The sequence below is a fragment of the Mercenaria mercenaria genome, unplaced genomic scaffold (assembly GCF_021730395.1).
Source record: "Mercenaria mercenaria strain notata unplaced genomic scaffold, MADL_Memer_1 contig_4542, whole genome shotgun sequence".
In the NCBI taxonomy this organism is placed as follows: domain Eukaryota; kingdom Metazoa; phylum Mollusca; class Bivalvia; order Venerida; family Veneridae; genus Mercenaria; species Mercenaria mercenaria.
Genome location: NW_026462779.1, coordinates 38,185 through 51,133, shown reverse-complemented (window position 1 = coordinate 51,133; position 12,949 = coordinate 38,185).

The window sequence follows — 12,949 nt, the reverse complement described above, 5'->3', positions numbered from 1 at the left end:
CTAACGGCTTCTCCTTCAATGCAGAACTAGCAAAGTTAAAGGAGGTCAGTATAAAATGAGTATTTAATAATATGATTAGGGTTGATTGCAAAACTATTGTACCTGCATGTAAGAGAAGTTTCTGTTTCACAATCAACCCTGAAAAAAACAAACTTTTAAGGATATGTTAGAAATTCAGGCCCCTTACAAAGTGCAGGTGTGTTATATACAACCCCCACCTCACCCACACACCCATAATTTTGCTCTATATAGTTCTATTTCTATAGGATTTTCACTGGTAAAGATCTTTCATTGTACTTAATTTATATCATATACAACACTTCAGTTTTACTCCTGTTCACTGCAACCCCACAAATACAGACATTCTCCCTTATATAGGCCGTCCTCTATTTTACCCCCAAACGGAAACTTGCCTACTTGAGGTGACTACTAATTGTGGTCTAGTTGAAAAAGTAAATTTTCTGAATAACAAGTTACTTACCGGGTATATTAAATTGACATATTTGATCTTCGTCAAATTTTTACATACATTGGGTAGGCTATTTAATGAATGTCACTCCCTTTAAATAATTTGGCAATTATTGTGGAAAAATGTTGTGCAATATCCCCTAAAACTGTGTCAGTTTTTGATCTGTTGTGTTCAGCTTCATTTATAAAGGCTGTGGCATAGAGTCCTTACGTTAATGTGATTTTTTTTTAGCTCACCTGTCACAAAGTGAGAAGGTGAGCTTTTGTGATCGCGTGGTGTCCGTCGTCTGTGAGTCCGTCCATCCGTCCGAGCCAGCGAATGAACATTTGTTGGGTATAGAGAACAATAGGTAACGGTAAATTCTATTCATTCCATAGTGTTTATTGGGTACTTTTTGTAGCATATTGGGTACTTTTTAACAAAAGAAATACCCAATAAAGGTCCATCTGTAGGAACATCCATCCGTAAACTTTTGCTTGTTACCACTCTAGAGGTCACATTTTTCATGGGATCTTTATGAAAGTTGGTCAGAATGTTTATCTTGATGATATCTAGGTCAAGTTTGAAACAGGTTTACATGCGGTCGAAAACTAGGTCAGTAGGTCTAAAAATAGAAAAACCTTGTGACCTCTCTAGAGGCCATACTTTTCAATGGATCTTCATTAAAATTGGTCAGAATGTTTACGTTGATGATATCTAGGTCAAATTTGACACTGGGTCACGTGCCTTCAAAAACTAGGTCAGTAGGTCAAATAATAGAAAAACCTTGTGACCTCTCTAGAGGCCATATTTTTCATGGGATCTTATGAAAGTTGGTTCAAATGTTCATCTTAATGATATCTAGGTCAAGTTCGAAACTCGGTCAACTGCATCCAAAACTAGGTCAGTAGGTCTAAAAATAGAAAAACCTTGTGACCTCTCTAGAGGCCGTACTTTTCAATGGATCTTCATGAAAATTGGTCAGAATGTTCATCTTGATGATATCTAGGGCAGGTTCGAAACTGGGTCACGTGCTATCAAAAACTAGGTCAGTAGTTCAAATAATAGAAAAACCTTGTGACCTCTCTAAAGGCCATATTTTTCATGGGATCTGTAGGAAAGTTGGTCTGAATGTTCACCTTGACGATATCTAGGTCAAGTTAGAAACTGGGTCAACTGCAGTCAAGAACTAGGTCAGGTGGTCTAAAAATAGAAAAACCTTGTGACCTCTCTAGAGGCCATACTTTTCATGGATCTTCATGAAAATTGGTCAGAATGTTCACCTTGATGATATCTAGGTCAGATTCGAAACTGGGTCACATGCCATCAAAAACTAGGTCAGTAGGTCAAATAATAAAAAAACATTGTGACCTCTCTGGAGGCCATTTTTTTCATGGGATCTTATGAAAGTTGGTCTGAATATTCATCTTGATGATATCTAGGTCAAGTTAGAAACTGGGTCAGCTGCGGTCAAAAACTAGGTGAGTAGGTCTAAAAATAGAAAAACCTTTTGACCACTCTATAGAGGCCATATTTTTAAATGGATCTTCATGAAAATTTGTCTGAATGTTCACCTTGATAATATATAGATTAAGTTTGAAACTGGGTCACGTGTGGTCAAAACTAGGTCAGTAGGTATAAAAATAAAAAAAACCTTGTGACCTCTTTAGAGGCCATACTCTTCATGAGATCTTCATGAAAATTGGTGAGAATGTTCACCTTGATAATATCTAGGTGAAGTTTAAAACTGGGTCATGTGCCTTCAAAAACTAGGTCATTAGGTCAAATAATAGAAAAACCTTGCGACCTCTCTAGAAGCCATATTTTTCAATGGATCTTCATGAAAATTGGGTAATGTGGGGACAGGTGAGCGATTCAGGACCATCATGGTCCTTTTTGTTTAATTTCCTGTATGTAATCCGGGTATATGGACTAACTTTTTGTATGTATGATCAACTATTCCTTTCAAAATTGTGTGATACATGATTCTATTCATTCAGTTTTATAGAAAAAATCTTTGTGTTCTATTTCTTCACCTCTTCTTTTCATTCTTCATTATTCATCCTTGAAATTTTGTATAATATTTAGGTTTGCCAAATTGTAAGAGCTCACTTTTCACAAAGCAGTAACTTTAACTGTAGCCTATTCTGCCTTTGCGACCAATGCAGACCAAGATTAGCCTGCAGGCTGATCATGGTCTGCACTGTTTGCTATTCAGTCAGTAAATTTTCAATGAACATCCTTTTCAATGATAAGTGGTACTGCCCAAATTAAATGATGGACCAGTCCATTTTAGAAATTTAGCAGGACAGTGGTTAAAATCATATCAGGACTTTTTTGCATTGACTTCTTCTGTATTTTTTATCTGTCACTTTTATTGACAGCAGCTCAGAACCCTTGCTTTAAAGCTGGTTGCAGTTTTGTAGAAAATGTTGCATAGTATTCACAAATGTTTTTACTTAGCATGTCACCATTACTGTTTGAGAATAAAGTCATCTGTTTGCATATACCAATGAAACTCATGTATATTACCTAACTTGACTGCAGTGTTTGATTTTGTACTTTTAGTGTACATGATAGGCAAATTAATCTGAAAAGAAAATGAGCCGCATCTGCATCTGCGCAGTCTGGTCAGGATCCATACTGTTCACTTTAAAAGCCTATTGTAATTAGAGAAACTGTTAGTGAACAGCATGGATCCTGACCAGACTGCGTGGATGTGCAGGCTGGTCTGGATCCATGCTAGTTGCAAACGTACTATGTTGGTTTTCTCATGGCATGGCTCAAATGCTTTTCATTTATAGTTAATTAGCTCTATAATATATTAATACTTTGTACTAATATGAAAAGAAAAAAAGACTTTAGCTATATTACAATCCTGTAGTATTTATGCCAAAGACTGTTTAATCATTAAAAGTGTGTTCAGTTTATTTAATTATGTCTCCCACCAGACTGTGGTGTGGGAGACATATTGATTTACTCCAGTCTGTGTGTGTGTGTGTGTGTGTGTCTGTCACAAAGCTTGTCCGCACTCTAAGTCAAACATTTTTCATCCGATTTTCACCAAACTTAAACAAAATGTGTTTGACCAGAAGACCTCGGCCAAGTTCGATAACTAGCCAAATTGGTCCAGGCATCTTGGAGTTATGGCCCTTGAATTACCAAAAATCGGTCTTTTTACTCTTGTCTGCACTCTAATACGAATATTTCTCCAATCTTCACCAAACTTAAACAAAATGTGTTTGATCATGAGAACTCGGCCAAGTTCAATAAACTAGCCAAATCGGTCCAGGCATTTTGGAGTTACGGCCCTTGAATTAACGAAAAATCAGCCTTTTTAAAAAAAAAAGTAACTCTTATCCGCACTCTAAGTTGAACATTTCTCATCCGATCTTCACCAAACTTAAACAAAATGTGTTTGACCATGAGACCTCGGCCAAGTTCGATAACTAGTCAAATTGGTCCAGGCATTTTAGAGTTACGGCCCTTGAATTACCGAAAAAATCCGTCTGTTTACTCTTGTCCGCTCTCTAAGTCGAACATTTCTCATCCGATCTTCACCAAACTTGAACAAAATGTGTTTGGCCATAAGACCTTACCCAAGTTCGATAACTAGCCAAATCCGCCCAGGCACTTTTGATTTATGGCCCTTGAATTACTGATTGGATCCACTCATCCAGACCATCTAATTGGATCCACTCGTCTAAAACATCTAGAGAAACTAACATTTTTCATAGGGGCAGTTTTGGGAGACATGCATCTCTAGTTTAACAGCTGATTTGTTGTGAATCTGCCGCAAAAAGTCCTTGAAAGACTGCTTTCTTTTGAAACAACAAAAAGAAACAACAGTTAAATTACTGTTGCTATTTTTATCGGTTTATGGCAGTGAGTGTCTAACTTAGTGAATGAGTGTCTAACTGTTTTTTTTACACACAAAGCTTAATAGTAAATACTGACCACAATATGATTGTCACTGCCTGATATTTATTTCATGCACTAACAGACGCTATGGTTAGAATGGCGGGGCGCAGCACAGGTCTGTATCCGTACTTCATTGTGTTGTTGCATGGTGCATTTATTTCCTTTTGATATGGGTATCATTACTGCACATAGTTAGGCATTTCAGGGTTTGTTCATAGATTTGTTGAATACTTCCTGTGTCCATAGTTCACATTCATAAAAGAAGCACATAATATAGTTCTGTTACACAAACTCAACTTGATATTTGTATGTAGAGAATTGTATTTCTATCATACTATATTGAAAATTCAAGTCTTAACTGGTTGTTTTCAAATATCTAATCTTTAAGATGTGCACAGCTTTTTGGATAAAATGCACTAAAGCATTGCTGCATATAGTACAATTGCAGTCTTGTGTACTTTATTTTTTAGGCTTGGGCCTAGGATCATAAATTTTGGTACACAGGTGTAACATCATGAAATGCAGGTCAAGTTTGACTTTGAGGTCTGTAGGTCAAAGGTCAAGGTCACGGTGACTCAGAACAGTTAAATGGTTTCCGGATGATAACTTGAGAACGCTTGGGCCTAGGATCATAAATTTTAGTACACAGGTGTAACATTATGAAATACAGGTTAAGTTCTACTTTGAGGTCAGTAGGTCAAAGGTCAAGGTCACAGTGACTTGGAACAGTTGAACGGTTTCCGGATGATAACTTTAGAACGCTTGGGTCTAGCATCATAAATTTTTGTACACAGATGTAACATGATTGAATACAGGTCACTTTCGACTTTGAGGCAAGTAGGTCAAAGGTCAAGGTCACAATAATACGAAACAGTTAAACAATTTCCAGATGATAACTTGAGAATGTTTGGGCCTAGGATCATGAAAATTGATAAGGAGGTTGGTTAGGACCAGCAGATGACCTCTGATTATTTTGAGGTCAGTAGGTCAAAGATCAAGGTCACAGTGACCCGGAACATTTAAACTGTTTTCGGACAATAACTTCAGAACACTTGGGACTAGGATCACGAAACTTAATGGGGAGGTTGGTCATGACCAGCAGATGACCTTTAATGATTTCCAAAGGTCAAAGGTCAGAGTGACCTGGAACATTTAAACCTTTTTCGGACAATAACTTGAGAACGCTTGGGCCGAGGATCTTGAAACTTTATAAGGAGGTTGATCATGACCAGCAGATGACCTCTATTGATTTTGAGGTCAGTAGATCAAAGGTCAAGTAAGTTCAGCTTTGACATTGGCTTAGTTCTGTGACAAGACCATATTGTGGGGGTATAATTTGTCACTACTGTGACAACTCTAGTTTTGTTTGAGACTATGATGACATTTTTATGAGGAATAAGGCATATGGCACAACTAAGAAATAGAACGGTATCCACTTGATTGCTTTGTGTAGTGACCCACTCAAAACTGCATTGCGTTAAGTTTTCAGTCAGATTTTTGTAAACAAACCCAAACAATTCTATGAAAATAGTGTCTAAACAAGTAGTTCTTTAAATATGAAGTGTTTTAATAATTACTTGATTCAGATTAGCACTGTATATGATGCAATACTCAAAAAATAACAGTCTGCTTCCCTAGCCAGACTGTACAGAAGCGCATGATCTCAGCTAAATAAACACAATCATGTGCTATGAAACAGACAAATTTGCGCTTTAGATGCACTAATCACTTCCAGTTACAGTCAAACTTGTCATAGCAACTCACTGAATTAAACAACTTCCTATCTTATACGGCCCTGTTCCAGACCGCCCAATGTAAATCACTGTATAAAGTCACTGAATTAAACGACCGTAATGTTTGCTTCCCATGACGATTATATGGCTGATTTCAACAACCTTTGGTATTTTTCACAGCCTAGAAGTTTGCAAAAAATGTTTTTCGGACCTCATCGTAACTTTGACTCTGGAGCTAGTGGAAGTATAAGTAGTCAATTAGCATTAATTAGCAATAATTGTTCATTCTTCAAAGAGTTTGCTAAACATATTATCGTTTACTATATTTAATTGATCCCTGTCTATCGATTACCGGATAGATACGTATATTCTCGATTATTGGTCATTTGAACAAAAATTCTCATAATCTATTGCTTTATTTAAGAAACAAATTCCGGATGTTCCTAATGCAAGGTTTGTCATCAATATTTGCGTAAAACATCATGTTGTTACCTTTAAAATTTATCAAGTAATTTGCGGCGCCTAATTTGCAACCAAAATCACCCGGAATTTTTCCTATCTATGCACAACGCTACATCATGGAAAATTACTAGAAAAACTACTTGCAACTGGCCAGTGCGCGGGACTTTCCTCATTCTAAAAATAAAAAGCATTAAACACCTAAATATTTTTAAATGTGAACGGTCATGAAGGTCACACGTGATTTATGCGGATTTCTCCAAAACAACAAGGCTTGTAATTTATGGCCAAATATTTTATGACACCCCAGTAGTTAATTGCAGCAGAAGTCACCCACGATGTGCCGACGATTGATCATCAAAAAATTATGTAAAAATGCAATGCCAAAAAACAAACAAAAATATTTGACTTATTCTGTAGACAATGAAGGGAATGAAAGTAAATACTGTGGGACTTGATATGACAGTTTTTGAACTGATTATGTGGATGTTGCCAGGTTTCTTCTTTGGTGTTTGTACCCTGTGTGGCTCTTCGACTGTACAAAATTGTATTCAGAGTTTTAATCATGATTTTTATACATTACTTGTACATAGTCATTTAATACAAACACAACATATTTTTATTGTATTTATTTTTTAAACATAATATTTTAAACTTAAAATAAATTATTTGACAACATAGTATCTTATGTCTTAAACATATACCGGTATAAAAGATAATAGAACAAAATGGCATACATGTAGATCTAGTTATATTAAACAATTGATCTAGCTGTTTAGTGAACCTGAATTAAAAGACTCCCTGTCATATGTGACCTTTTATTGATGGTCCCGTGGAAAGTCACATGTGACAAGTTTGACTGTAATTCATTATATATCTGATAGAAGTTCCCTTACAAAACCAGAAATGTGTGATTATACCCCCACCAAACATGTTTGGAGGGGGGTATATAGGAGTCAGTTTTGACGCGTCCCGTCCCGAAATCTATTATCTCAGTTATTATTAAATGGATTTGATTCAAACTTAAAATAGGTGTTCCACCTTATCACCCACATCATGTGACATAAGGTGCTTAACTCTGACATCAACTTTTTATGAATTATGTCCCCTTTTTACTTTAAATTTAAGGTTGATTTTGATGTATTTTCACTATATCTCAGTTATTACAAAATGGATTTGATTCAAACTTAAAATAGATGTTCCACCTCATCACCCACATCATATGACACAAGGTGCATAACTCTGACACCAATTTTTCATGAATTATGCCCCTTTTTACTTAGAATTCAAGGTTAATTTTGATGTATATTCACTGTATCTCAGTTACTACTAAATGGATTTGATTTAAACTTAAAATAGATGTTCCACCTCATCACCCACATCATGTGACACAAGGTGCATAACTCTGATACCAATTTTTCTTGAATTATGTCCCCTTTTACTTAGAATTTAAGGTTAATTTTGATGTATTTTCACTATATCTCATTCTGATTGGCTTAGAGCCAAAGGGAAGTAACCTTTTTTAGCTCACCTGTCACAAAGTGACAAGGTGAGCTTTTGTGATCGCGTGGCGTCCGTCGTCGTGCGTGCGTGCGTGCATCCGTAAACTTTGCTTGTGACCACTCTAGAGGTCACATTTTTCATGGGATCTTTATGAAAGTTGGTCAGAATGTTCATCTTGATGATATCTAGGTCAATTTAGAAACTGGGTCAACTGCGGTCAAAAACTAGGTGAGTAGGTCTAAAAATAGAAAAACCTTTTGACCACTCTATAGAGGCCATATTTTTAAATGGATCTTCATGAAAATTTGTCTGAATGTCCACCTTGATGATATATAGATTAAGTTTGAAACTGGGTCACGTGTGGTCAAAACTAGGTCAGTAGGTATAAAAATAAAAAAACCTTGTGACCTCTTTAGAGGCCATACTCTTCATGAGATCTTCATGAAAATTGGTGAGAATGTTCACCTTGATAATATCTAGGTGAAGTTTAAAACTGGGTCATGTGCCTTCAAAAACTAGGTCATTAGGTCAAATAATAGAAAAACCTTGCGACCTCTCTAGAAGCCATATTTTTCAATGGATCTTCATGAAAATTAGGTAATGTGGAGACAGGTGAGCGATTCAGGACCATGATGGTCCTTTTTGTTTAATTTCCTGTATGTAATCCGGGTATATGGACTAACTTTTTGTATGTATGATCCATTATTCCTTTCAAAATTGTGTGATACATGATTCTATTCATTCAGTTACACCCTGTATAGAAAAAATCTTTGTGTTCTATTTCTTCACCTCTTCTTTTCATTCTTCATTATTCATCCTTGAAATTTTTGTATAATATTTAGGTTTGCCAAATTGTAAGAGCTCACTTTTCACACAGCAGTAACTTTAACCGTAGCCTAAACTAGGTCAGTAGATCTAAAAATAGAAAAACCTTGTGACCTCCCTAGAGGCCATATTTTTCAATGGATCTTCATGAATATTGGTCAGAATGTTCATCTTGATGATATCTAGGTCAAGTTTGAAACTGGGTCACATGCGATCCAAAACTAGGTCAGTAGGTCTAAAAATAGAAAATCCTTGTGACCTCCCTAGAGGCCATATTTTTCAATGGATCTTCATGAAAACTAGTCAGAATGTTCAGCTTGATGATATCTAGGTCAAGTTTGAAACTGGGTCACGTGCATTCAAAAACTAGGTCATAAGGTCTAAAAATAGAAAAACCTTGTGACCTCTCTAGAAGCCATATTTTTCAATGGATCTTCATGAAAATTGGTCTGAATGTTCACCTTGATGATATCTAGGTCAAATTTGAAAGTAGGTCACGGGCGTTAAAAAACTAGGTCATTAGGACTAAATACAGAAAAACCTAGTGACCTCTCTAGAGGACATATTTTTCAATGGATCTTCATGAAAATTGGTCAGAATGTTCACCTTGATGATATCTAGATCAAATTTGAAAGTGGGTCACGTGCGGTCAAAAACTAGATCAGTAGGTCTAAAAATAGAAAAACCTTGTGACCTCCCTAGAGGCCATATTTTTCAAAGGATCTTCATGAAAATTGGTCAGAATGTTCATCTTGATGATATCTAGGTCAAGTTCGAAACTGGGTCACGTGCGGTCCAAAACTAGGTGAGTAGATCTAAAAATAGAAAAACCTTGTGACCTCCCTAGAGGCCATATTTTTCAATGGATCTTCATGAAAACTAGTCAGAGTGTTCAGCTTGATGATATCTAGGTCAAGTTTGAAACTGGGTCACGTGCATTCAAAAACTAGGTCATAAGGTCTAAAAATAGAAAAACCTTGTGACCTCTCTAGAAGCCATATTTTTCAATGGATCTTCATGAAAATTGGTCTGAATGTTCACCTTGATGATATCTAGATCAAATTTGAAAGTAGATCATGGGCGTTAAAAAACTAGGTCATTAGGACTAAATACAGAAAAACCTAGTGACCTCTCTAGAGGACATATTTTTCAATGGATCTTCATGAAAATTGGTCAGAATGTTCACCTTGATGATATCTAGGTCAAATTTGAAAGTGGGTCACGTGCGGTCAAAAACTAGATCATTAGGTCTAAAAATAGAAAAACCTTGTGACCTCTCTAGAGGCCATATTTTTCAAATGATCTTCATGAAAATTGGTCAGAATTTTTATCTCTATGATGTCTAGGTCAAGTTCAAAACTGGGTCACATGAGCTCTAAAACTAGGTCACTATGTCAAATAATAGAAAAAACGACGTCATACTCAGTTCAAAACTGGGTCATGTGGGGACAGGTGAGCGATTCAGGACCATCATGGTCCTCTTGTTTTAACTTTTGTACTGAGTTTCTTCCCTTTAAATTCCAGGAATTAGTCTATTTTTAGAAATCCTTTTTTTAAATTTTCAATATTTTTGGTATTTTTCTAACTTTTTTATTATCAGTCCTATGTAAAAAGTAAATACATTTTTCTGTGGTAACATGTGTCGGTAAGACATTTTTGTGTATTCACTTTTAGTGTATCTCTAATATTAGAGATTTTTTATATTTACCTCATCCCTCATCCAGGGCATATAATTATACTAGCATTACTTATATGTGGAAGCCCAGGATGAAGTACTCCAAAGATGAGTAAACTTCTTTTTAAGTATTAAGCTTTTTTGACATTTTTATATTATTCTAAGTATTTTTAAGATTACTTATGGTTGCCATTCTTCTGTGACAAGACCGTATGGTGGGGGTATGAGTCACTCCTGTGATAGTTCTAGTTTCTTCAGTTTTTATCCACTTGTTCAGTGTAAAATTCACTGCTCAAACAACATTGGAACCACTTGATCTGACTATGCTATGGCCAGCTGTGTGCTATTTATGGCTGCCATTAGTTTAAATCTGGGCAGATAAATTCAGATATAATCTGACTATCACATGTTAACTGTACTTTAAGGAACATCCTGTTGAAGTGATTCTTGTCAGCTAATTTTAGGTAATGTTTATGCTCCCCGAGTGTGGAAACATGTATGACCCTGCTTCTTCCTTCCATTACTTCAAGGTCAAGATAACACTTTGGGGTTAAAGGTCATGTGACTTTGTTTCATGTCTGCTCTGTAACTCTTGAATTGCTTGAAGGATTTTAAAGAAATTCGGCACAAATGTTCACCACATCATGACAATGTGTAGAGCTCATGTTTTAGATGGCTGGCTTCAAGGTCAAGGTCACACTTAGGGGTCAAAGGTTATACCTTAAAGCGTATATTGCTCTGAATTGAAGTGTTCTTATTAAACATTAGTATACTGTTACAGTAGTACGATTTCTTGTCCAGAGTATTCCTCAGTGCCACTGGCTGGAATACACCGAAACATCATAGGAAGCTTTTCTCTCAAGAGAAGGTGTGCATGTTATCTTCATATTCTGGTCTGATGATTTTTATACCCCCCCAGATACTAGTGTCTGGGAGCTATACCTGATTCCAGTCTGTACATCGGTCTGTCAGTTCGTCAGTAGATGGAATTTTGTCCATGCTATTCCACAGCATTGATTTGCCAGATTTCCATCAAATCTAAATTGTAACTATACCCCAACAAACGAAGTTTTTGGGAGTATATAGGAGTGAGCTTGCCCGTCGGTCCATTGGTTTTCATGGTTTCCGGAGAGTTACTCATAGAAGGCTTGACAGATTTAGATAATTTTTGGTACACAGGTGTAACATCATGAAATACAGGCCAAGTTCGACTTTAGCTACAATTCACCAATTTTTAGCTTGACTATACAAAGAATAGTAGAGCTATTGGACTCGCCCATGTGTCGGCGTCCACATCAGCATCCCGATTTGGTTAAATTTTTGTATGTAAGCTGGTATCTCAGTAACCACTTGTGGGAATGGATTGAAACTTCACACACATATTCACTTTGATAAACTGACCTACATTACACAGGTTCCATAACTCTGTTTTGCTTTTTTACAAAATCATGCCCCTTTTCGACTTAGAAAGTTTTGGTTAAGGTTTTGTATGTAAGCTGGTATCTCAGTACTCACTAATGGGAATGGATTGAAACTTCACACACTTGTTCACTGTCATGATCTGGCATGCACTAAGCAGGTCCCATAACTGTACTTTGTTTTTTATGCCCCCACTTTTGGGGGGTGGGGCATATAGATTTGCCCTTGTCCGTCCGTCTGTCCTTCCGAGAATGTTGTGTCGCGCCTAGCTCCAAAAGTTTTTGACATAGAGTCACAAAACTTTACAGGAATGTTTGTCAGCATGTGTAGTCGTGCACCTGGGGTTTCGCTTCTGAATTCATTCAGTCATGTAGGAGTTATGGCCCCTGACTTTGTAAAAATTGGTCATTTTAGTGTTGTGTCGCGCCTAGCTCCAAAGGTATTTGATGTAGAGTCACAAAACTTTACAGGAATGTTGGTCAGCATGTGCAGTTGTGCACCTGTGGTTACATGTCTGGATTCATACAGTGGTGTAGGAGTTATGGCCCCTGACTTAGTAAAAAATTGGTCATTTTAATGTTGTGTTGTGTGTAGCTCCAAAAGTATTTGACCTAGAGTCACCAAAGTTTACAGGAATGTTGGTCAGCATATGCAGTTGTGCACCTGGGGTTTCGCATTTGGATTCATTCAGTCATGTAGGAGTTATGGCCCCTGATTTAAATAAAATTGGTCATTTTAATGTTGTGTCGTGCGTAGCTCCAAAAGTATTTGACCTAGAGTGACCAAAGTTTACAGGAGTGTTGGTCAGCATGTGCAGTTGTGCACCTCGGGTTTTGTGTCCGGATTCATTGAGTCGTGTAGGAGTTATGGCCCCTGACTTAGTTAAAAATTGGTCATTTTAATGTTATGTCGCGCGTAGCTCCAAAAGTATTTGACCTAGAGTCACCAAAGTTTACAGCATGTGCA